General features: G+C 45.8%; 1 protein-coding gene across 10 annotated transcripts in view; it reads right to left on the bottom strand.

The window, feature by feature from the left end:
- frmpd4 (FERM and PDZ domain containing 4) overlaps nucleotides 1-25,839 on the bottom strand; it is a 1,288,989-nt gene that overhangs the window by 219,404 nt on the left and 1,043,746 nt on the right. The window contains exon 1 of one of the 10 annotated variants that reach the window (XM_038802443.1): nucleotides 24,380-24,488. The exons of 8 other annotated variants lie outside the window; for them this stretch is intronic. The gene's annotated coding sequence lies outside the window, so the exon portion shown is untranslated. Of the gene's footprint in view, nucleotides 1-8,133; nucleotides 8,330-24,379; nucleotides 24,489-25,839 lie in introns of those variants that run through there. One more of the 10 variants, XM_038802442.1, reaches the window with a different exon arrangement.

The following is a 25,839-nucleotide window of genomic DNA, read 5'->3' as shown; positions in this document are numbered from 1 at the left end:
AGTTGTCATTTAGAAAATATATTTTGCTTTAAAACTATTTCCTGATACATTTTAAAATGGTAATTTGGTACAGTTTGAATAACACGGCTGAAAATGGATTTATCACAAAAATTCAGCCTTTTAACCAGAGCATCTAGTCCACAACTCGTGAGTAACCTGATTTTTTTTTTTAACTGCAGAACGTTTGACTGGTTATACTAGTGTATGGAGGTATGACTTTTAATTACAAATATATATACTATATGTTCCATGTACATATATTCAATAGCTTATAAAACATGCCTATTATTGTCATCGTTCCTAAAAATAAAGCTCTATTCAAAATTCTCCTCACAGATCAATAAACAAGTGCTCTGAACAGAAACTCGATATGGAGGTCAATTTGATCTGCGGGCGTGGCCAGTTTCTTACACTGGGCTGGTTTCCAGCACAATGATTTTGTCAAATCAATGCAGATGGACAGTTAACAATCCTGAAAATGTTGTCCTTTCAACACACATAGCTTTTCCTGGAGCAAAGACGACAATCTGAAGTGCACAATGTGTTCTTGCCCAGGCTGTAATGCTTTTCTGGTACCATTGCGTCTATTCTGCTGTATTGGAAAGTGCCTGGTAGATTACATCTTGGTCAGCTTTTCTGGGTATCATATTTCATCTTTCTTCTATAAAACATTAAGTACTGCTTTTACTCTAATGGCTTTTTCCCACAATTGTTCCTTGCCATGACAACATTGTCCCCAATTATACTGTTCTCCAGTTTGTGAGTGTCCTCTCCCGATGTTTAATGCTATTTACTGACCTGAGATGACTCATCTATGTAACCCAAGACTGTCCACACGCCCTCAGACACCCTCCCTGCTTTTTGTCTTTCTAAATTCCTACATCGTGCTCTCAAACGTCATTAACATTTCCTTAAGCATACTGATGAACAAATCATGGGCTGGATTCTCCGACCTCCCGCTGGGTCGGAGAATCGCCGGGGGGTGGCGTCAATCATGCCCCCGTCGGCCGCCGAATCCTCCGGCACCGGATATTCGGCGGGGACGGGAATCGCACCACGCCGGTTGGCGGGCCCCTGCCCGGCGATTCTCCGGCCCGCGATGGGCAGAAGTCCCGCTGCTGTAATGCCTCTCCCGCCGGCGGGAATCAAACCACTTCCCTTAACGGCGGGACCAGGCGACGCGAGCATACTCCGGGGTCCTGGGGAGGCGCGGGGCGATCTGGCCCAGGGGGGTGCCCCCATGGTGGCCTGGCCCGCGATCGGGGCCCACCGATCCGCGGGCGGGCCTGTGCCGTGGGGGCACTCTTTTCCTTCCGCATCGGCCATAGACTACGCGCTGGCCGTTGTGGAAGTGACCCCCTCCCCTGCGCGGGGATGACATCAGCAGCCACTGATGCTCTGGCGCATGCGTGGACTTCCGCCGGCCGGCAAAGTTCCTTCGGCACCAGCTGGCATGGCGCCAAAGGCCTTCCACGCCAGCCGGCGGGACGGGAACCACTCCTGCGCGGGCCTAACCCCTCAAACTGAGGGCTTGGCCCCTAAAGGTGCAGAGAAATCCGCACCTTTGGGGCGGCCCTATGCCTGAGTAGTTCACACCACTCCATCCTGCCGGTACCCCCCGCGCCACCGGGTGGGGAGAATCCAGCCCCACATATCTGCACCCCTATGCTGGTTTTTCTTATTCTTGCAAGGGATGGAACTATTTTATTGCTCATCCCTATTTAATAATAATAATACTCGCTTATTGTCACAAGTAGGCTTCAATGAAGTTACTGTGAAAAGCCCCTAGTCGCCACATTCCTGCGCCTGTTCGGGGAGGCCAGTACGTGAATTGAACCTGCACTGCTGGCATTGTTCTGCATTACAAGCCTGCTGTTTAGCCCACTGTGCTAAACCAGCCCCTATTTGCTCTTGAGAGGTGGTGGTCAGTTGCCTTCTTGAACCATTGCAGTGCACGTGGTGTAAGTGCGTCCACAGTGCTGTTAGAGAGGGAGTTCCAGGATTTTGACCCCACAACAGTAGAATTCCAAGTAAGGATGGTGTGTGACCTGGACGGACACTTGCAGGTGGTGGTGTTCCTATGCATCTGCTGTACTTATTCTTCTAGGTGGTAGAGGTTTGGGTTTGGAAGGGGTTGCTGAAGGGGTCTTGGTGAGTTGTTGCAGTGCATCTTGCAGATGGTACACACTGCTACGACTTTGCATTGGAGGTGGTATATGGGGTGCCAGTCAAGCAGTTTGCTTTGCCTGGATGTTGCCGAGCTTCTTGAGTTTTGATGGAGGAGCACTCATACATGAGAGTATTCCATCACACTCCTGACTTGTGTCTTGAAAATGGTGGACAGGCTTTGGGGAGTCAGGAGGTGAGTTAGTCGCCACAGAATTCCAAGTCTGGGGCCTGCTTGTTTCAACAGTATTTATATGGCTGGTCCAGTTGAGTTTTTGGTTAATGGTTACCTCCGGAGGTTGACAGTGGGGAATTCAGCAATGGTAATGAAAATGAATGTCAAAGGAAGATGATTGGATTCTCTCTTGTTGGAGATAGACTTTGCCAGACACTGGGCGACACAGTGGTATACGGGCGGTATGGTAGCACAGTGGTTAGCATTGTTGCTTCACAGCACCAAGGTCCAAGGTTCGATTCCCAGCTTGGGTCACTGTCTGCCGAGTCTGCATGTTCTCCCCGTGTCTGCGTGGATTTCTGCATGGTAGTACATGGGCGGCATGGTAGCACAATGGTTAGCATTGTTGCTTCACAGCACCAAGGTCCCAGGTTTGATTCCTAGCTTGGGTTACTGTCTGCCGAGTCTGCACGTTCTCCCCATATCAGCGTGGGTTTCCTCTGGGCGCTCCCGTTTCCTCCCAAAAAGTCCTGAAAGACGTGCTGTTCGGTAATTTGGACATTCTGAATTCTCCCTCCATGTACCCGAACAGGCGCCGGAATGTGGCGACTAGGGGATTTTCACAATAACTTAATTGCAGTGCTAATGTAAGCCTACTTGTGACAATGAAAGTTGTGACAATAAAGATTGTTAAAAACTTGTTTGACATGAATGTTACTTGTCATTTACCAGTCCAAGCCTGAATGTTGTCCAGGACTTGCTACATATGGACATGATCTACCTCAGTATCTGAGATGTCACGAATGGTGCTGAATATTGGGCACAATACAACAACCATGCTGCACCCAAAAAGCAGCTCACCACGGCGCAATATAGCCATTGAAAGCTGAGAGACGCCGCTCCCAGGCTCTACCCAGTTTGCAATGCCTCGCGAGATTGAATTGATGTTGCGAGGTGAATCCAACCCACATAGGTGGGATCACGTTTTGACAAATCTGCATAATAGAGTGAGGCAGTAAGCATTTTTCTAATGTGCAGATTCCCGAGGTAACTGAGGCTTTGGGATTCAATCTCTTCGCCTCAGAGACCTCGGGCGAGTGCCATTTGGTACTGGGTCCCCACAAACAGGGACCAGACGGAACGGTACCCGTGGAGGTCCAAGGGGATCGGAGGCCCCAGCTGTATGCCCTTTAGGCAGAGGGATGCCTTGGCACTGCTGGTGTCACCAGGGGCCCCTGGAAGTATCAGCCTGGCACCTTGGCAGTGCCACCTGGGTGCCATCCTGGCACTTTCACGGTGCCCATGTGCCACTGGCATGGGCATTGCCAGGTTTGCACTACCAAGGTGCCAAGCTGGCACTTTTGTGCACACGATCGGGCTGGGGTTGCCCAGCGTGGATGTTGGGGGGTGTGGGTGTCCCTCCCATATTACGTTCGGGCTGTGGGGGAGGTCAGGGATTCTTTTGGGGGCCCAGCAAATTGGGGCATCATTTAAAAATGGTGTCCCGAACTCTCACTACAATGGGAACTCTCACTGCAATGAGGCTATGTGCGCCTCGGCCGCAGGTTCCCCGTTCAGGTCCCTTATTCAACGCGAGTCGTGTTACATAGTCATGTGTTTCTCAGCCCTGCGAGTGCCGGAAAACACATATCTAAACGTACTCGCTCGAGGGTTTTGTTCTCTTTTGGGAAGATGTGCAATCACCAACTAACATGCCCACTTCTGATCTTATGATGGTCGGAAGGCTTTGATAAAACAACTGAAAATGTTTGGGCCTGGAACACTGTCCTGTGGAACCGCTGTAGTGATGTCCAAGGACTGAGATGATTGACCTCCAGCAATCACAACCATCTTTCTTTGTGCCAGTTATGTCTCCAACCAGTACAGAATTCCCCCCCTGATTCCCATTGACTCCAATGTTCTATGTTCTATGACTCCAGTTTTGCGAGGGCTCCTTGTTCCCACACTCGGTCTAATGTGGCTTTAGAACAGCATTTGTTCTCACTTCACCCCTTTTGTCCATCTTTGGACAAAGCTGTGATGTCAGGTTCTAAGAGGCCCTGGGAGAACACAAATTAAGCGTTCATGAGTAGGTTGTTTCTGTGCCGCTTGATAGCACTCTCGACGACACCTTCCAACATTGTGCAGATGAAAGGGAGTAAACTGATGGACGGTAATTGGCTGAGTTGGATTTGTCCTGCTTTTTGTGCAAAGGACATACTCGGGCAATTTTCCACATTGCCAGGTAGATGCCAGTTTTGTTGCTGTACTAGATCAGCTTAGCTAGGCGCATGGCAACTTCTGGAGCACAAGTCTTCAATAATATTGCTGGAATGCTGTCAGGGTCCTTGGCCTTTGTGGTATCCATTCCTTCAGCCACTCCTTGATATCATGTGGAGTGAATTGAATTGGCTGAAGACTGGTTTCTGTGATTTTGGGGACCACAGGAGAGGGCCTAGATGAATCATTGACACAACACTTTTAGCTGAAGATTTTCTGCAAATGCTTCAGCCTTGTCTTTTGTACTGATGTGCTGGTTTCCCCCATCATTGAGGATGGGGATACTTGTGGAGAAAATCCTCCAGTGAATTGTTTAATCATCCACACCATTGTCCACCATGTTGTATCCACCGTCCTCATCTGGAATATCTAACAACAAACACAGCTCAAAATTTCTGTCTGTTCCCCACCTTTCAGCTATTTGTTTCTTAAGTGTTTGCTCCTATTGTCCCTTTTTAGTTTTGCTATTTAAAAAAAAAATTAAAATGCCCCCTTCTTCCTTTTGATTTTCCTTCTAACTTTTTCCCTTTCCTTTGACATTCCTCAGATGTTTAGCTTTATTTCTGACTTCACTTGGGTATTATTTAACTTGGCTTATTTTGGTAGTCCTTTTAATCCCCTTGAATGAATGAAAATCGCTTATTGTCACAAGTAGGCTTCAAATGAAGTTACTGTGAAAAGCCCCTAGTCGCCACATTCCGGCGCCTGTTTGGGGAAGCTGGTACAGGAATTGAACCGTGCTGTTGGCCTGCTTTAAAAGCCAGCTATTTAGCCCAGTGTGTTTCCTCCCCCTGCATCTTTAACTTCTTAAGTGCTCGTTGTTCGAACTTTCCCCTGCACCCCTTTCAGAAGATCATAGAATCATAAAAGGGCCATTCAGCCCATCACGTCTGCACCGGCCCTTGGAAAGAGCACCCTACCTAAGCCCACACTTTCACCCTATCCCCGTAACCCCACCTCACCTTTCTGGACACTAAGGGCAATTTAGCATGGCCAATCCATCTAACTTGCACATCTTTGAACTGTGGGAGGAAACCGGAGCACCCGGAGGAAACCCACGCACACACGGGGAGAACATGCAGACTCCACACAGCCAGTGACCCAAGCCGGGAATAGAACCTGAGACCATGGAGCTGTGAAGCAACTGTGCTAACCACTATGCTACCATGCACCCCTCAAGTTATTGATCAGTATGTCTCCTCTTCTTTCAATGTTTTAACCTATTTTCTGAACCTTCACATTGTTTGGACACATTGGTCCTGAGCACTCTACGTCGTTAGAACTTTTCACTGCTCTGTTTTACCTAATTACCAATTTAGATTTGTCTGACTTTTGTTTCAGTAAGTTTTTAGTCATCTTTTCACCCCTGTGCTTAGCAGAGATTTTTAAAATTCTGGTGGATCACTCTGGAGCAGCTGGCTATCATGCTGGTCGACCAGGACTGGGTATACCTCCGTCTGTGCAAAGAGGAATCTGTCCCATTACTTCACATTCAGCCAGAAGTAGCCTTGCAGGTTCCCTCAGTCAAACTTTCATCCTGAATTTGAAAGCTGAACATGAAAATCAGATGAACACTTGAGAGACAATATTCCAGTGTTAGGGGAGCAAATAAGGCAAGCTGGCGTAAATTGCCTCCTGTTGGCAATATCTATGATTCTGTAATCTCTGAAAATATGGGGTTACTAATGTCTAAGTGAGCAATGAGGATACAAAGGTTCCCGATCTCATTATAGCCATAGTCTAAATATGGATGGCAGAACTGAATTCTAAAGGTGAGAGTGTCTGCCCCTCAAAATAAGGCAGCCCAACTAAGCTGTGCATTAAGGAGCCTTAGTAAAACTGGAGTCAATGGGGATTAGGGGAAAATGTCCACTGGTTGAAATCATAACTGGAACAATGGTTGTGTCTCAGCACCAGGGCATTGCTGCAGAAGTTCTTCAGGGCAGGGTCTTTTTTGCAACAAACTTACCTTTTCCATCAATGAGCAACCTTCTATCATGAGGTTAGAAATGCTGATAATTGTGCAGAGCTCAGAGCCATTTATATAATCAAATAATGATTATAAACACCAGGCAATGGCCATCTCCGGCAAGAAAACGCAAAACTGCCTCTCCTTGGTGTTCAATGCCACTATCACTGCTGAGTCCCTCATTATCATCACCTTGATCAGAAACTTAACTGGATCAGCAGCCACATTAATACTACTGAAACTAGAGCAGGTCGGAGGTTGGACATTACACAGCAAGTGGTTCACCTCCAGATTCCACAAAGCCCCGCCGTCATCTACTATGCATAAGACAAGATTGAGGTGAAATACTCTTCACTTGCTTGGATGAGTTCAATTGCAACAAACGTGAAGAAACCTAGGGCAGGATTCTCTAATCCCGTGGCAGAATGTCCACGCCGTCGTAAACGGCATGGTGTTTTACGACGGCATGAATGGGCCGACCCGACGACTAATTCTGGCACCTACAAGGGGGCCAGTACGGCACTGGAGCGGTTCACGGCGAGTTCCCGCCGGTCGAGAGCAGGTCTGGACAGCGCCGGCAGGACTCGGCATTATCAGGACAGCCGCTCGGCACATCCCGGGCGAGAATCGGTGGGCTGGCCACGTAGAGTGGCACCAAACCGGTGCCGTGCCAACCACGCCGGCGCCAATTCTCCGATCTGCCCCGGAATGAGAGAATCCCGCCCCCAATACCACCCAGGTCAAAGCAGTTCATGTAATCAGTACCACGTCCATTAGCCTGAACTTCCAGCCCTCCGTTATCGGTCCACCGTAGCTGTAGTGTGTATTTTCTACATGATGCACTGCAGCAATTTGGTGAAGCTGATTCAATGGCTCCTCCTAACCCTACTACATCTACCATCTTGAAGGACAAGGGCAGCAGGTACGTGGAACCACCAGTAATTTTAAATTCCCCTCCCTACTTTCCTGATTTTAGCAGACGTTATTGTTCATTCATTGTCACTGGAGCAAGTCCTCAAACTCCCCGCCTATGAATATTGTAAAAAATACCTTAGCTACATGTATTGCAACAGTTCAAGAAGATGGGCAATAAAAGCCAGTCTTGCCAATGATACCCATAACCCGAGACTCAAAAAAAAAAAAAATCACATATCACAAATAGCTTAATTCTTAAATTAACGTGTTTGGCATTCAGGCAATGCAGTTCCACCTCTCCCATTGTATATCCCACTGAGCTGCCCAGCACACAAACTTATTAAATACACAGTTGGAGGATTTGAGTGTCAGGCAGTCTCAGAAATTCCAAGCTGTGCCCACCGAAAGCGAAGAGGAGTGCCCCAGTTTCTGACTGACAATAAGAATAGCCCTTCCAACATAAAATCAAAATCTGTACATTTGCAGCAAGTGCCTAATAAAAATTCAAGTGCACACTACTATAACACTGAAAGAAAGAGGCTCGGCAGAACAGGATGGCAGACATGTTGGAGAAAGAATAATTATTTGAGGCATTTACTAACACATTTGCACACAACACAAACCTTACCTTTTGCACCGGGCTTGCAATGTCAGACACAAATCACAAAAATATCGTTGTTAAAGGCCGTTTCTAATCCACTGTGACAGAGCAGATGCAATCATAGTCTGACAGAGCTGTCAGGTGAAAATTTTAACTGCACACAGGAAAGGCAGAAGGTGGAAGATGTGCGCTGTGTCTGTGATCAGGAGGTGGTACTGCAATCTATGGTGAATAAATATGACTGTCTTAGCAACATCTCCAGAAGCTGCAGCTATACACTGCTCCTCGATGCTCAGTGGAACGCAGGCGTGTTTTTTTTTAACCCTTTGAAAAAATAAAAAAAAGTACCTGCAACAAACCTGAAAAAAAATGTCAGAAATAATTTTCATTCAGCTTTCTGATACTGACAGATCTTCTGAGCATTTTTAGGATTAAATAAAACAATCGGTTTATGCAGAGAATTAATTTGCACAGGTTTTGATGTTTCAACCAGAAAGAATTTTCTCATCTTCTTGTGTTCAATGTGTGCAGACCGGGAGAATGGCATGAAGTGGTGGGTGAAGGGTGAGTTGTGGGTGTATGAGGGAAGATATATAGCACAATCAACATATTGAAGGATGTATACCAAAGGGTGCATTTTCCTCTCTTTGCTGTCAACGAAAAAGCAAGGACATTTGCTTCATCTTCATGTCCCTTATTTTGGCTGACAATAGCTGTCGAAGGATGATATACCCAAGGCGTTTCTCAGCGGTAGGAATACTGAGCATGTTGGAGCAGATTTAAATGGATGGAAGGGCTCACTTCAATACTGGCGTGGAACTTGTCTCACCCAAGGTTCACCTGCGTGTAGATTTACAGAGTCATACAGGACAGAAGAGTCTTTTCGACCCATCGAGTCTGCACTGACAACACTACACAAAATCTACACTACTCCCGCTCTCCAAAACTTGGCCCGTAGCCTTGAACATTCTCGCATTTCAAGTGTTCACCCACATTTTAAAGATTGTGTGGTTTTCCGCCTCTACTACCCTCCCCGGCTGTGCACTGCAGATTACCCCACCGTCTGAGTGAAAGTTATTTCCTCAAATCCCTTCTAACCCTCCTGCCCTTTGCCTTAAAATTATGCCCCTCATTACTGACCCTTCATCAAAGGGGACCAGCTGCTTCTGATCCACCCTGTTCATATCCCTTATAATCTTATGCAGCCCCTTCCCCCAGCCTTCTGTGCTCTTAAGAATACAACCTGAGACTATCCAGCCTATCTTCATAGTTCAAACGCTCTGTCCCAGGCAACACCCCAGGTTGATCTCCGTACTATCCTCAGGTGCAAGAGAATCTGCATTGATAACGTTCCGGGTTTGTCCACTGCACCTCAAAAGGGAAGTTCTTTATCACAGCTTCTTTAGAAAAAAATCTAAGCATTATGATGAACATTATTGTTCTGTTTATTTCTCTTTTTCAGGAGGGCGAGGTGGGCTGTCTAGTGAGGAAGCTGATATAACAAATGCAGTCCAAAACTCCAGGATCATTCAGTAGAAACTGTAAATATGTTAATTGAACCCTCTCATAATAAGACCATAAGACATAGGAGCAGAATTATGCCATTTGGCCCATCGAGTCTGCTCCAACATTCAATCATGATTGATACATTTCTCATTCCCATTGTCCTGCCTTCCCCCATAACCCCTGATCTCCTTATGAATCAAGAACCTATCGATCTCTGTCTGAAAGACACTCAGGCCGGGATTCTCCCAGAATTGGCGGGGCGGCCCATACCGGCTCCAAAGAGTGGCGAGAACCACTCCGCCGTCGGGCGCTCGGAAGTTGCAGAATCCTCCGCACTTCCAGAGGCTAGGCCAGCGTGGAGGGGTTGGCACTGCACTAACCGATGCCGAAGGGCCTCCGCCAGCCGGCACGAGTTGATGCATGCGCAGGACTGCCAGCGTGTTCTGGCGAATGTGCAGAACTGCCGGTGTGTTTCCTGCGCATGTGCAGGGTTTCTTCTCTGAGCCGGCCATAGCAGAGCCCTACAGAGGCTGGTGCGGAGGGAATGAGTGCCCCCACGGCACAGGCCCGCCAGCAGATCAGTGGACCCCGATTGTGGGCTAGGCCACCGTGGGGGACCCCTCCCTCCCCCCGGTGTGGGATCCCTCTACATCCCCCCGAGGACCCCGCTAGATGGCCGACAAGCCAGGTCCCGCTGGGGTGGACCATGTCCATTTCACGCCAGTGGGACTGGCCAGAAACGGGTGGCCGCACGGCCCATCAGGGCCTGGAGAATTGCCGTGGGGGCCGCTGCCAATGGGCCATGACTGGCACAACGTGATCCCCGCCTCCACCCGAAAACCGGTGCCGGAGAATTCGGCAGCGGGTGTTGAAGCAGATTCAAGCCCCCCCCCCGGCGATTCTCCGACCCGGCGGGGGGGTCAGAGAATCCCGTCCTCAGTGATTTGGCCTCTACAGCCTTCTGCGGCACAGTTCCACAGATTTACCACCCTCTGGCTGAAGAAATTCCTTCTCATCTCTGTTTTGAAGGATTGTACCTTTAGTCTGAGATGGTGTCCTATTGTTCTAGTTTTTCCCACAAGTGGAAACATCCTCTCCATGTCCACTCTATGCAGGTCGCAATATCCTGTAAGTTTCAATAAGATCCCCCTCATCCTTCTCAACTCGAACAAATATAGACTCGGAGTCCTCAATCATGCCTTATACAACAAGCTCTTCATTCCAGGGATCATACTTGTGAACGTCCTCTGGACCCTTTCCAAGCCCAACACATCCTTCCTGAGTTACGGGGCCAAAACTGCTCACAATACTCCAAATAGGGTCTGACCAGAGCCTAATGCAACCTCCGAAGTACATCCCTGGCCTTCTCAACATGAATGCTAAAATTGCAAATACCTTCCTAACAGCCTTCTGAACATTAACCTTAAGAGACTCTTGAATAAGGACTCCCAAGCCTTTGTGCTTCTGGTTTCCTAAGCATTTCCTCATTTATAAAATAGTTAATGCCTCCTCCTTCCAAAGTGCATAACCTCACACTTTTCCACATTGCATTCCATCTGCCACTTCATTGCGCACTCTCCTAGCCTGTCCAAGTCGTTCTGCAGCCCCCTGTTTCCTCAATACTACTTGTCCCTCTACAGATCTTTGCATCATCTGCAAACTTCGCAACAGTGCCTTCAGTTCCTTCTTCCAGATCATTAATGTATATTGTGAAAAGTTGTGGTCCCAGCACAGACCCTGAGGTACACCACTAGTCACCGGCTGCCATCCTGAAAAAGGCCTCTCTATCCCCACTCTCTGCCTTCTGCCAGTCAGCCAATCCTCTATCCATGCCATGACCTCATACTTAACACCATGAGCTCTTAATTTATTTAACAGTCTCCTATATGGCACCTTGTCAAATTCCTTCTGGAAATCTAAATAAATCACATCCACTGGTTCTCCTTTGCCTAACTTCCTTGTGACCTCCTCAAAGAACTCTAACAGATTTGTCAGACATGACCTCCCCTTGACGAAGCCGTGCTGACTCAGTCCTATTTTATCATGCACTTCCAAGTGCTTAGCGATCTCATCTTTAATAACAGACTCTAAAATCTTACCAATGACTGAAGTCAGGTGAACTGGCCTATAATTTCCCATCTTCTGCCTCCCTCCCTTCTTAAACAGTGGTGTTACATTAGCCACTTTCCTGTCCTCTCGAACCCTTCCTGCCTCCACTGATTCCTGAAAGATCGCCACCAATGCCTCCACAATTTCCTCAGCTATCTCTTTTAGAACCCTGGGGTGCAGTACATCCGGTCCAGGTGATTTATCCAGCTTCAGACCTTTCAGTTTCCCAAGAACCTTCTCCTTAGTGATGGCCACTATACTCACCTCTGCCCTCTGATTCTCCTGGAGCTCTGGCATCCCACTGGTGTCTTCCACCATGAAGACTGATGCAAAGTAACTATTTGGTTTCTCTGCTATTTCTTTGTTTCTTATTATTACTTCTCCAGCCACATTTTCCACTGGTCCAATGTCTAATTTTGCCTCTCACTTACCTTTCATACATTGAAAAATCTCTTCCTATCCTGGGGAAAATTGATATACAGAGAGATCTGGGAGTTCAGGTCCATTGTACCCTGAAGGTGGCAACGCAGGTTGATAGAGTGGTCAAGAAGAAGGCATATAGCATGATTGCCTTCATCGGACAGGGTATTGAGTACAAGAGTCGGCAGGTCATGTTACAGTTGTATAGGACTTTGGTTAGGCCACATTTGGAATACTGCGTGCAGTTCTGGTCGCCACATCACCAGAAGGATGTGGATGCTTTGGAGAGGGTGCAGAGGAGGTTCACCAGGATGTTGCCTGGTATGGAGGGGGCTCGCTATGAAGAAAGGTTGAGTCGATTAGGATTGTTTTCATTGGAAAGACGGAGGTTGAGGGGGGACCTGATTCAGGTCTACAAAATTATGAGAGGTATGGACAGGGTGCATAGCAACAAGCTTTTTCCAAGAGTGGGGGTGTCAGTTACAAGGGGTCACGATTTCAAAGTGAGAGGGGGTAAGTTTAAGGGAGATGTGCGTGGAAAGTTTTTTACACAGAGGGTGGTGGGTGCCTGGAACGCTTTACCAGCGGAGATGGTAGGGGCGGGCACGATAGCATCATTTAAGAGGCATCTAGACTGGTATATGAATGGGCGGGAACAGAGGGAAGTAGACCTTGGAAAATAGGAGACAGGTTTAGATAAAGGATCTGGATCGGCGCAGGCTGGGAGGGCCGAAGGGCCTGTTCCTGTGCTGTAATTTTCGTTTTCTTTGTTCTATCTTCTTTTATATTACTAGCTAGTTTGTACTCATATTTCTACCCCCTATTGCTTTTTTAGTTGTCCTCTGCTCGCTTTTAAAGGATTCCCAATCCTCTGGCTTCCCACTAATTCTTGCCACTTTGTATGCTTTTTCTTTTGCTTTTATGCTATTCTTGACTTTCCTCATCAGATATGGATGCCTTGTCCTACCCTTAGCATGTTTCCTCCTCCTTGGGGTGAATTTCTGTTGTGCCTCCCTAATAACCCCCCAAAACTCCTGCCATTGCTGTTCCATTGTCTTCCCTGCTAGGCTCCTTTTCCAATTAACTCTGGCCAGCTCCTCCCTCATGTCTTTGTAGTTATCCTTATTTAATTGTAATACCATTACATCTGATTGCAGCTTCTCCCTCTCAAACTGCAGGGTAAAAAGGTCTTTTTTACATGCCTTTTCTATCTCCTGATTTATTTTCTGCCCCACATCCTGACTACTGCTAGGGAATCTGTACATAACTCCCAACAGGGTCTTTTTACCTTTCCGATTGCTCAATTCTACCCACAGAGATTCTATGTCTTTTGATCCAATATCGCTCCTTGCTATCGATTTAACTTGATTCCTTACTAACAATGCAACCTCACCGCCTTTGCCCATCTGCCTGTCCTTTCGAAAGGACATGTATCCTTGTATATTTGGATCCCAGCCCTGATCCCTTTGCAGCCATGTCTCTGTGATGCCCACAACATCGTACTGGCCAATTTCAATGTATGCAGCAAGCTCTTTTACCTTGTTCCGTATATTGTGCGCATTTCGGTACAACACCCTAAATCCTGCATTGACCACCAACCTTCACACGCTTGTCACCTTTTTTGCTCTGCCCGAGGATGATGTTGTTCTCTTAATTTTGTTCTCTATTTCCCCTTCAGTTATGGCACCTTCTACCCAACGCTCTGGTTCCCATCCCCTGTCATACTAGTTTAAATCCTCCCGAGTGACTCCAGCAAATATCCCAGCCAGGATACTGGTGCCCCTCCAGTTTAGATGCAACCTGTTCTTCTTGTACAGCTCCCACCTGCCCCGGAAGAGATCCCAATGATCCAGAAATCTGAAACCCTCCTGCACCACCGGTATAGCCACATGTTCTAGCCTCCTATTTCTAGCCTCACTGGCACGTGGCACAGGGAGTAATCCTGAGATTACAACCCACAGGTCCTGCTTTTTAGCTTACTGCCTACTTCCCTGAACTCCTTCTGCAGTACCTCATCATTCTTCCTGCTTATGTCGTTAGTACCTATGTATACTACGATCTCTGGCTGTTCACCCTCCCCCTTCAGGATGTCCTGTCTTCGTTCAGAGGCATCCTTGACCCTGGCACCAGGGAGGCAACATACTATCCTGGAGTCTCTTTCACTTTTACAGAAGTACCTTTCTGTGCCCCTTACCATAGAGTCCCCTATAATTATCACTCTTCTGTACTTTGCCATCTCCTGCTGAGCAACCGAGCCAGTTGTGGTGCCACTGTTCTGGCTGCCGTTGTTTCCCCCCCCCCCCCCCTCCCCCCCCAACCAACAGTATCCAAATCGGTATACCTGCTAGAGAGGGGGACAGCCACAGGGCACTCCTGCATTGCCTGCCTGCCCTTTCCAGCGGTCACCCATCTGTATGCCTGCACCTTGGGTGTGACCTCGTCTCTATAACTCCTCTCAAAGTTCACTAATGCTTCCAAGAAATGTTATCAGGAACCATAATGGAACAATAAATTAATTAACTGGAATAAGCAGAAGAAAACCAAGGCAATGCTATCAGGACTTGTAATTAAAAAAAAAAATTAACTGGAATGGGCAGATGAAAAGTAAGACAATAATACTTTGAATGACAGATTAATCTTTGTTCCTAGATGTGACCAAGAAGAAATAAGGTAGAGACATCTTTTCAGGTGTGTGGTGCCCCAGAGCTTCCTGACTGGGCCTGTACCTGGAGGAGCAGCGTAGGACCTATGTAAGCATTGCAATGAAGTGTGAAGGGGCATTTGTGGGCAGTATTTGTAGCGTACCACCTCAGTTTCCTCTGCATCAGGCTATGGATGGATATTGGAAGAGCCCATTGGAAGGGTATCTCAAGAAAGCTGTTGTCGGGCATCATGTCACCCTTTATAGATTAAAAGATCTGCAAGGATCCTAGGGACAGTCCAACATTGAATGGTTGTTGGCAGCAGGTCTTTATTGTCCCCACCAGGATGATCTTTAGCTGGAAAAACTAATTTGTATTTAGAAAGTATCCTTAACACAGAAAAATGAAAGGGCAGCACGGTGGCCTAGTGGTTAGCACAACCGCCTCACGGCGCTGAGGTCCCAGGTTCGATCCCGGCTCTGGGTCACTGTCCGTGTGGAGTTTGCACATTCTCCCCGTGTCTGCGTGGGTTTCGCCCCCACAACCCAAAAATGTGCAGAGTAGGTGGATTGGCCACGCTAAATTGCCCCTTAATTGGAAAAAATAATTGGCTAATCTAAATTTATAAAAAAAAACACAGAAAAATGATGGACTGGGTCGACAATTGCCAAAAGTCTTTAAAACACAGTGGGATCGTTTTTTAAAAAAAACGTGAATTGAGACTTCTGGCACCGGTTCAATTGGAACTGCTTGCACAGGATACATGTGTTCACCTGACCCAGAGGTAATGTTAGTTCAATGCATTAATTATTGAAATCATATTCATTTCAATCTATTACATAACAAGAGCTTTTCAGCTTGGATTGATGTCCATGATTGACAGCTAGTCAATCACAAGCTATAATTGGCAGGTACCAATGCAGAAATTGGTTGATTAAGCACTCACTTACTCAAATAAGGTGCACTCCCCTCCAAATTAGTTACGAGTAGAAAAAAGCTGGTGGCTGAATCTCAAAACGTGTGTCATCATATCTGATAGTTAGCCAATAAGTCAACATTTTATATATTAGCTTAATGTTTGGCCAATGGTTTTTAACTAAGCAAATTATTTTGCGCCATCTTCAATATTTGTTCAGAACAGACACTACACTTCAAGGGGAATTTAAGGAGTTCTATAAATGCATGTTTTTCTTTCTTTACCATTAAATCGCTATGGCACCACTATGTGGTGATATATAGGTTTGCACCTTCTGATTCCCAAATTGCTAAGTTTCATAACGGCATAATTTTCTCCAACTCTGGGGTGAGGAGCATGGAGGCAAGGACGGCAGGGAAAATTGTGGGAAGCTGCATTGGCTCCAAGGTGGCATGCAACCCCAAATTAAAGCACCGATCCGGAGCAATTTGGAGGATCCACAGTCATTTTGTCAACAGTGGAGTGGCCCGAGTTTAATGGAGGCAGCCTCCCTGTGGCAGGCCGTGGGGCCACTAGAGCTCCATCCTCCAAAAAGTGGGCCACATGCTGCAAAGTACAGCCTCATTGCTCTAACCATCCAAATGGAGGGTGTTCCCCCCCCCCCCACTGATCAGAGGGCTATATCGCTTCCCCACTTGCATCATTATTTATTTTGATGGCCTTATTATGTGTCTCCCTCATGTTCTCCTACCTGACCGAGCAGCACCCAGCTATCTCAGTGGGGCTGTTGAGTTTATTAACCACCAGCTGAGCACAGAGGCACCAGGTGCCCACCTGCCATCCTCAATATAGCCAGTTAGGAGGCTGCCCCCAAGAAACTATCTCCCCCGGCCTGACTGCTGGCATGTGAGGGCACACGTTGTCCAACTGGTCCCAACCTCAGGGTCCTAAGGCCCACAGGAAAATCCTGCCACAGGGTCTGCACAAACTCTCTCTCAGAGCAAATAAAAACCATTTCCCCGCATTCTCCTCACATCCTTGTATTTAAGTATTGATCCTTAAAATCCAATCGTCTGCGCTCTGCCTGAGGTAACATTCCATGCTCCAACAACCCGGTGTGAAAAACAAATTTCCCATTCTCAGTAGCAATTTTACATTTCCCTCTCACAACTAACACCACACCTATATACCCCAACCAATAAAGTCCTCCCTCTTCACTCTAACACAATCCTTCATAATTAAAAATATCTTCATCTTTGTCATTTATTGGGAGGGGAAAAGAATAAAAAAGTAGTGAAGCTATCCGCACGAGTGAGGTCACCTTTTGACTCCTGTGTTAAGCATTGGTCAGATTACTTAAGGAAAGATGCAAATGCATTGACAGCAGTTTAGAGAAGGTTTAATACCTGGAATGGGAGAGGTATCTTATGAGGAAAGATTAGACAGGTTAGCCTTGTATCTGCTGAATAGAAGAATAAGAGGTAACTTGATTGAAACACGTATGATCCTGAAGGGTTTTGACAGGGTGGATGTGAAGACGATGCGCTGGATTCTCCGCTGGCGGGATTCTCTATTGCGCCGGCAGCGCACCCACGCCCGGGGATTTCCCGACGACATGGGGCTGCCCACAAAGGGAAACCCCCATTGGCCAGCTGGCGGGACGGAGAATCCAGCTGCCAGCGGGGTCGAGCTGGTGTGGTGGGACAGAGAATCCCGCCCTATGTCTCCTCTTGTGGGAGAATCTAGAATCTAGAACTAGGGGGCACTGTGTAAATATTAGCGATTGCCTATTTATAAATTGAGGTAAGGCAAAATATTTTCACTCAGAGGGTTGTGAGCTTTTGGAACTCTCTTCCTGAAAAGGTGGTGGAAGCAGAGTCTTTGAATTTTTTTCAGGGAGAGGTGGGCAGATTCTTGGAAAGCAAGGGGGTGAAAGGTTGCTGGGAGGGGACGACGACACAGATTTGAGGTTACTATCAGATCTGCCAGAATCTTGATAAATGGCGGAGCAGACTCAAGGGGTCGAATGGCCTACCCCTGCTCCTTGTTCATAAGTTCATATGTTTATTCTAATATTCTATGGTTCTAATTATAAACCCAAAGTGTTGTGGGAATTTCTTATGGCTCTATCTGTCTTAACTCACATTTTCAGAGAATTGGTATTTGCTCATTCACATCCTTCTATCTTTCCTGTCTCCACTGTCGCAAATCTGGGAGCAGACCACTGAACAGTCTGTCCCCATGGATGTATACTATTCAAGACCCTGGGCAGATCATGGGAAAGGAGATAAAACAAACTTTGAGGCTGCGATTTAATGGGACCGAAATGGCCGTTTCGGGCAGGTTCAGCAGGGTGTTTCTCGGTGAACGACACTTTACAGTTTTTTTTTCAACTTTGCCGGGGAACGCCAAGTGCAGGAAGAGTATTTGTCGATGTATTCATGGAGTATTCATTCATCCCTCATGAGCCACCGCACCATGGTTACTGGACCCCCTACTGCACCCAACGTACTTCTTAATGGGGTGCTTGGGGCTCCCTCACTCCATCTCTGAGGGCAAGGCATGCCTGGGCCTGATTCCTCGTGTGGGAAACCTGGCACTTGGGGACTTTGATACTGTCAACCTGGCACCCTGGCACTACCCCTACTAGTCTGGAAGTGCCACCCAGGCACTCTGGAAGTGCCAGGGTGGCACTGCCTTTATACACTACCAAGGACACTACCAAGGTGCCAGGCTGGCAGTGCCAAGGTGCCCAGGTGCCAGTGGGAGTGCGAAGGCACCTTGATGCCCAGAGCCGAACAATCCAGGTGTCTCTAATGGCCTGGGAGACCCCCAGGTGCCATTATGCCTGATCCACTTTTGTGGGTGCCCTGGCGAGATCTCCCAGGCGCGGCCGTTAGTTCCCGGGTCCTGGGAGAATATGGCACAGACATATTTAAATGTTAATCTGGATCTCACCTGGTGACACCCAGATCGTGACGTCTGACAAGATTCCATTGAATTTCGCGAGGTGTTTCGAGCATCACGATTCTCGCAGGAGGCCTCTCGCAAGATTAAATGGCCTCGTCGCATCACCAAATAGGGTGTGACAAGCCCGTTAAATCTTGCCCTATTTTTTACACCTTTAATAATACTTTAAATAGAGCACCATTTGGTTTAGGATTTCAAAATGCTTCACAACATGAACCGACAAAAATCAGGTCAGGTATCCTCTCTACTGGAGAGAGCAATAACCTTGGTAATCATTCAGCACAAACATGATCGTGGACTGTTGCAGAGCAATATAATTTGAGACACGTGCATTTGTGGGATATAACATATCAGAAATAAGCAGAAAAATTAAGTCCGTGCATAGTCAACACATTCCCGAGGCGCCCTCATTATGAGCAGCACTTCCTGCTGAGAATGTCAGATCACAGACTCATCTCTATTGATCTCAGGTGGTAGCAACTTCATTTCTATATCTCTAAAGCAAAATTCCTTGGTACCAAAGGCTTTCTACACTTCATTCCCAGTTGCTATGAACCTCATATTATAACAGAGAATATTCCTTTAGAAGGTCTCCACTGGCTGTAAAGACCTTTGGGACAATGAAAGGAGTTATATCAATGCAGGTTTTTCCTTTTTGTTAGGTGATATATTCTTCACATAGATTCCTTTCATCCCACATCAAATGTATCAACATATTGAGCATAGATTTGGTGCTTCGGTTATGGATTTTAAAAACAATATTTTGGAATGTAGTGGGAACTTGGTGATGTTCGCATGTGTCTGCTGCTTTTTGACTCAGGGATTTCTTCCTGATTCCCATTAGGTGGGATTTTTCAGCCGTTCCCGCTGGCGAGGTTACCTGGTTCCACCGAAGTTGATCGCACGTGGTGGATTCACTGGCAGCAAAGCAGGCGAGCGATGCTAAAATGCTGCAGAGTTGGACTGGTCTGCCAGCGGCCAATAGCAAGCCACCTCCACCACTGGAAATCTTGCTGCAGGCTGGCTGGAGAATTCCAGCCATTGACTTTGGTTTTACTCGGGTTCCTTGAAGTCTGGAGCTGCCAGAATTCTCCAGCTGTTGCGATTCACTTTTCCCACCGGCAGTGCAGCCCCGCATGTGGGTTTCCTGGCAGTGTTGGGTGGCTTAAATGGGTAATCCGATGGACAAGACAGAGTCCCACCGCCGGCGAACCGCACAACACCGAGAAACACGCGACTGGGTGACCGGAGAATGCAGCCTTTCCATTACTTGTCCAAGTTTTGATTGAGAAATTTCAGTTTCCTCCACCTAGATGAGCAGACCAATGTCTCTGAAAGCTAAAACAATGAACAACATAACTTGGCACAAACACTGTTGTTTGCGGTATGTTACTGTGTGCCAATTGTTTGCCATCTTGTGTCCTTTATACCCAGCGCAATCAAGTATATAATTATAAATGCTGGAAAACCAACTCTCTCTTGTACATTCCAGCTGCTGTACTCAAGGATCTATTAGGTGGCATTGGTTTAAATTGGTACCGGTTGAAACTGTTGCTTTTGAGGTGGTTGAAATGGACTGCCAGAAGAACACATCATTCAGGAATTCACTATGATTGAACATAAAACAGCACAGTTCAATGAGGCTTGTTCTATTTCAGTTTAAGGCAGGCCTTAATGCAATGATAACCACATGAAAAGCAGGAAATGTTAAGTTAAAGATTTAACAATGGCATTATCAAATTAAAGTCTGTTCCATATTCTAATTGATATCAATTCAAAGGACTTCAAAAGATGAATCAATTTAAATAGGTTTTGATCCAGTATTGAGCAGTATTAAGCTGGTATTTTAATAAGAACTGTTTTCTTCCATTTAAGCAAACATATTATGATTTTGTTGACTAAATCCACAAACTAAAAGAATTAAAAGGCTCAAAAATATGCAAATCAGTAAAATTCAGCTCCGCGTTTACACCATAAAAACTGGTAGAAATACATTAATATTCCATATTCCATAATGCTTCCATTCCCTTTCCAAATAACATGGTTAACAGGGAAACTAAGATCCAGAATGCACCTTGAAGAGGTTCAATATTTCACTCACTTAAGCCCCCATAATCGCTGATCCCAGATGAGCAAGGGAGGAATGGATCTTGAACAAATACCCAGGAGGACGTCCTCTCTCTCCAGTGGAGGATTGGCATATCTCAGCCCTATTTAATAAATTGGTTTATTTTTATTGGATGCAATTAGTGTGCAGTCCAGGTTTGGGCCCAGCAATTGAAATCGTAGGTACTAGCATAGAATACAGGCAACAGAAGGGACTTTGAACAGCTTTATTATCCCGCGGCCAGGAATGCTGAGAATCACTGTAGTGCTTCCACTCTCTGAATTCAGCCAACCAATTACAGAGTAGTGACTGGACCCAGAACATTTCTCGTCCATCTGCCTCCACGCAAGGCTGCCTAAATATTCAGATGCTGAAAATCTGTTGCAAACCAAAAACTCCTGTCGTCAATTTTAAATTAGCACACAATGTTCACATTATTCAATATATTGATCTTGGCGAACATCTGCAAAGGTTCTTCTTGTATGTCTGCTTTCCCTTCCTCATTAGTTGTGTATATTGTTGATATGATGAGAATTAGTTCGACAGTGCACAAAACTAATGAGGTAACTTTGAGGAAATAAGGCACAAAAGAGGCATTTTTGTTGATGATCACCAAGATTCAACTACAATATTTTGGCCACATACTTTGGCGACAGAACTAAAGCATCAAGTAGTGACTGGCAAAATTGGAGAACAACAGAGCAAGAGAGAGACAAAGGAGAAAATACATTGACAGTTAAAGAAGCGAACATTACAAGATTTGAGAACAACACAATGAAATTGGCTTCTCTCAAGGACCATGAAGGTTGGCGAGCCATGGTAATGAAATTCATGACTTAATTCCTTTTTGCTACCAAACAGGTACTGAGCACAGTGACTATCTTTCCAAATTTAATAACAAGGTAAAATAAAGTATTTCCCGTGCAAATTATTTTTTTCCTGCTCATCAAAGGTGGAGGATGTTAGTGATGGGGAATAGAGCATTATTCGATTTCAAACACCCAGGCCTTGACATTTGCTGCCAATCATTCTTGGGATCTCACCCGCAGAGTGCTGGCCACCTGCACTCCAATGGGGAGGTTTGAGGAACAATGAGCCTTATCAAAGTGTAGATGGTCCAGAGGTAGAAGTCCACTTGGCTTGATGTGCCAATGTTCGACTAAGTAATTTTGGGGTCAGGAGGAGGAAGGGCTGAGTTTTGGGAGTGTGATCAGAAAGCTGATGGAGGTCAGCAAGAAGGATCATCACAGAAGAGTCTTCAGTGTTGATGGAAGTTGGGATATCAGTCAGGGTGGGGTTGGAGGGAGGAGTCAAACGATTGGGGTTTGCATCAGGGAATTATTGGGGGCCTGGAAGTCAGAATCACGACTGAGTTTGGAAATCTTGGGAGCAGTGACCATTAAGATGAGTACTGATCTTTCCTTTATTCCATGCAAAATCAACACTGGCATTGGATAGTTGCCAAAGCAAAAAAGGGAGCCAAAGGAGTGATTAAGCACCTTAACTGCATTTTGTTAATGACCTAATGCCTACTCTTGACGTGCGTAAAGATGTTTTTTGTTTGGCCTCTATTAAAATGGTGTCCACTACGGACCACAGAAGAAATATGAGTTCACAGCATGGATGCCATTTAGAATACAAAATGGCATTTGTAGCATGCCATGAAGCTGTCCTTTTCAGGTCCTAATGTCAGTCAAATACAGGAGGGAACTCCCTTCACCTTATTCCAAATCTGTGCTTCAACCCCGACCTGAGAAGTGTTTCCCCAACTGGAGCACCACAATGTTTTATACCATTTCTTTGATGCCTTGAAGTGGCATTGTCAGTGAAAGCAGAAATAGAGACAAAGGCTGTAGGCCTTTGCCCACTGGGAACTGGATTGTGATAGCCCAAACTATTTCCACATGTCCAGACAACAGGCAGAGGCACAGGAAAACAATCACTCCAGATCAAATCTGAACCCAGTCCCCAAAGACAAAATGATTGACTAACACACTGCAGTGTACACGAGGTGGGTTTCTGGAGCAGTATGTCAAAGAACCAACTAGGGACCATGCTATTTTAGATTTAATATTATGTAATGAGAAAGGCATAATTAATAACCTTGCTGTAAAGGAACCTTTCGTAAATAGTGATCATAATATGTTGTAATTTGGCATTAAGTTTGAAGGTTATACAGTTCATTCTGAAACTAGGCCCATTTGATAGATCACTATGCAATTAGCAGTTTCTGGTTTTTCACCTGCCTAAAGTACTCACAATATAAAAGGAGCAATTTTAACTTGAATTGCTTGATGTTAATGGAGCAGTAAGGGTCTGAAAGTGGATTTGATGGTCTTACTGTACCATTAACCCTAACAATGAAGCCTGACTTTTTCACACGCACCACTTTTAAAATGTTTGCTTTGTTCAGTTCAATGGGTGATGGAGCTAATGCAGTTCAGCTGCAATTATTTTTGAGGGGCCCTGCTGCCCCAGGACCCACAGTTACTATATTCGCCAACCAGGGCATTCCAATATTGGCGTGTCTTATGACAATGTCTATTTCATGCTCTGCAACTCTATGTAAATGAGACAGCACCTCAAACCTCCGGTTGTCTGTTCACTGTGAGTTTGGGTGGCTGGCTTAACCCTAGATTGTTTAAGTTTTATTTTGAGAGGAAGAAAATGTCAATGTATCACCACAGTCACAGAGGCTATTCTCTTTGATAGAAGGTTGACTGGTGGTGACTTAACCTGAAAGTCACCACACCTAAGACAAGGGTTGAGAAAGCGGGGTCTTCTTGAATAATTTCAGCCGATACGGGAATTGAACCCGTGCTGATGGTATTGCTCTGCATCACAAACCAGCTATTCAGCCAACTGAGCTAACCGACCCCCGAGAAAAAAAAATAATAGTTTCATGAAATCATGAGCAAGCAGTTATGAGGACATGAAAAGATGTTGCATGAATATTACTTATGAAATTAAATGAAATGAAATCTGCCAATTATACTCATTCAAATTGCATGTCATGCATGTAATATACAGAAGGATAGACAACATGCATGAGCACTTGCATTCGGTGAAGTCTTCCTCCAGCGTGCAGATGTTGTATGAAGGGACCAGCACTGGTGAACTCATGTTAATATTTCCTAACTCGACAAAGGTCTGGTACAATCCAGAAAACAAACTTGCAAATGATCCAAGAACTGGAACATTGAATGGCTGCCTTTTTATAGCAGGGTCATTTGTGAGGACTCAAACCTGATGTCCTTATGGAACTGTATCGTCACCCAGTTAAGTATTTTACTGGCAATATTTGTGTGCATGTCACACAAATCCTCATCAGAACTGGTCAATGCTTCATGCAGCAACTCATTGCAGGATGATGTCGTCAACTGCAAAGACATTAGTGATAATTTACATAATTAGTCTTTAAACATATGCAGCATTTACATCTATCTATAATGAGACTAGTGCAAAAAGCACTAAGTATATTGCTTGGAATACAATGGAGTGGGCACAAATTGTTGAGAATTTACAAGACTTTTCTGCATATCACTCAGAGCATATCATTTACTAATGATTACAGGAGACAGCAAACATTATTACACCACTTACCAGATTCAACAGCAAATTCTGATGAGAGGTTGGTATTGACCGTTCCCCTTGGATTGAACGATTGTGCAGTCACCATGGTATCTCCTCAGCGACTTCCTCCTTTAGCATGCAGCTTCTTCGGTCCTGCTGAAGGTCCAGTTTGGAATTTGGTTTCTAGATTTATTTTCTTGAAACTATCCTTTGTGCAATTTGTAATTTTTCTCCCAATATCAATTGACTACTTTTGCAGTAGATGTTATTGCTGGGAAACTTGACTGGCTTGCAATGAGATGTGCTGCTTGATATTTTCGTGGAACAATAATTTGCGAAGTTCAAACAAGTTTCACCTCCGTATTTTGCCTTGGTTTCCATTATCTGCTTTGACTACTATTCAGCTAAGTTGTCAGGTAGGCTGAGAGAAATTGAATGGTGCTACACCGCTTTTAGGAGTGTAGAACAGACACCAAGGAATCCAATATAATAGTCAGCATTCTGGAAGTGTGCCACAGGGTATGCACCTGAAACAGGCATTAATCCCTAAACTGGATGCCTAATGGATGCAGGAGATCCATTAGGTTGTGCAGTTTCTTCAGGCACTTTGGTTAACCAGCATCCTTAATGGGACTGCTGGAAGCTACCACTGGAAAACTAAGATACAACTGTTTCTCGTTATCTCGTCCAGCTAGCTCCACGTTAAATCTACTGACCGCAGAAGGCTTGCAACCCCATCAGCCAACCCAGACTCATCTAAATCAGAGTCAACCAAACGTGCGCTGTCACAATCTGATTAGGGTGCACACAGTTTCCCCTGTAATTATTACAAGTCCAGCTGTTCATTGCTTTTGGTAAATGCAGTAAATTTCAATAATTTCTGCATGAACCTCCCTACCAGTAAACTAAAACCTTCAATTAACCCCGGGAGAGCTGAATATTAGAAGAATAGAACAGAAGAATAGAACCCCTACATTGTAGAAGGCGGCCATTTGGCCCATCGAGTCTACACCGACCCTCTGAAAAAAAACCCTAACTAGGCCCACACCTCCACCCAATCCCCTTATCCCCACCTAACCTGCACATCTTTGGACACTAAGGGACAATTTAGAATGGTCAATCCACCTACCCTTCACATCTTGGGACTGTGGGAGAAAACCAGAGCACCCAGACCCGGGAGAATGCGCAAATTCCAAACAGACCGTCACCCGAGGACACAATTGGACCCGGGTCCCTGACGCTGTGAGGCAGCAGTGCTAAACAATTTACCACAGTGCTTGCAATGAGATCGGTGTTAGGTGCACACAGTTACTGCTGCAAACACATTTGAATTAACTTGGCTGTCATTACTGATAAAAACAATTTATTTTCCCAGTGATACTCGTTGAGGGAGTAGCTAACATAAGGATTTCCCCACCCCCCCCTCCCCCCAAATCCCCCCTTGCATGTGTGATATTCGCACCAAATAGAAAATTGCATCACATTTAGCA

Source organism: Scyliorhinus canicula, chromosome 7 (genome assembly GCF_902713615.1).
Source record: "Scyliorhinus canicula chromosome 7, sScyCan1.1, whole genome shotgun sequence".
Lineage (NCBI taxonomy): Eukaryota > Metazoa > Chordata > Chondrichthyes > Carcharhiniformes > Scyliorhinidae > Scyliorhinus > Scyliorhinus canicula.
The sequence above is the reverse complement of the archived record's forward strand: the minus strand, read 5'-3'. Positions and strand labels throughout refer to the sequence as shown.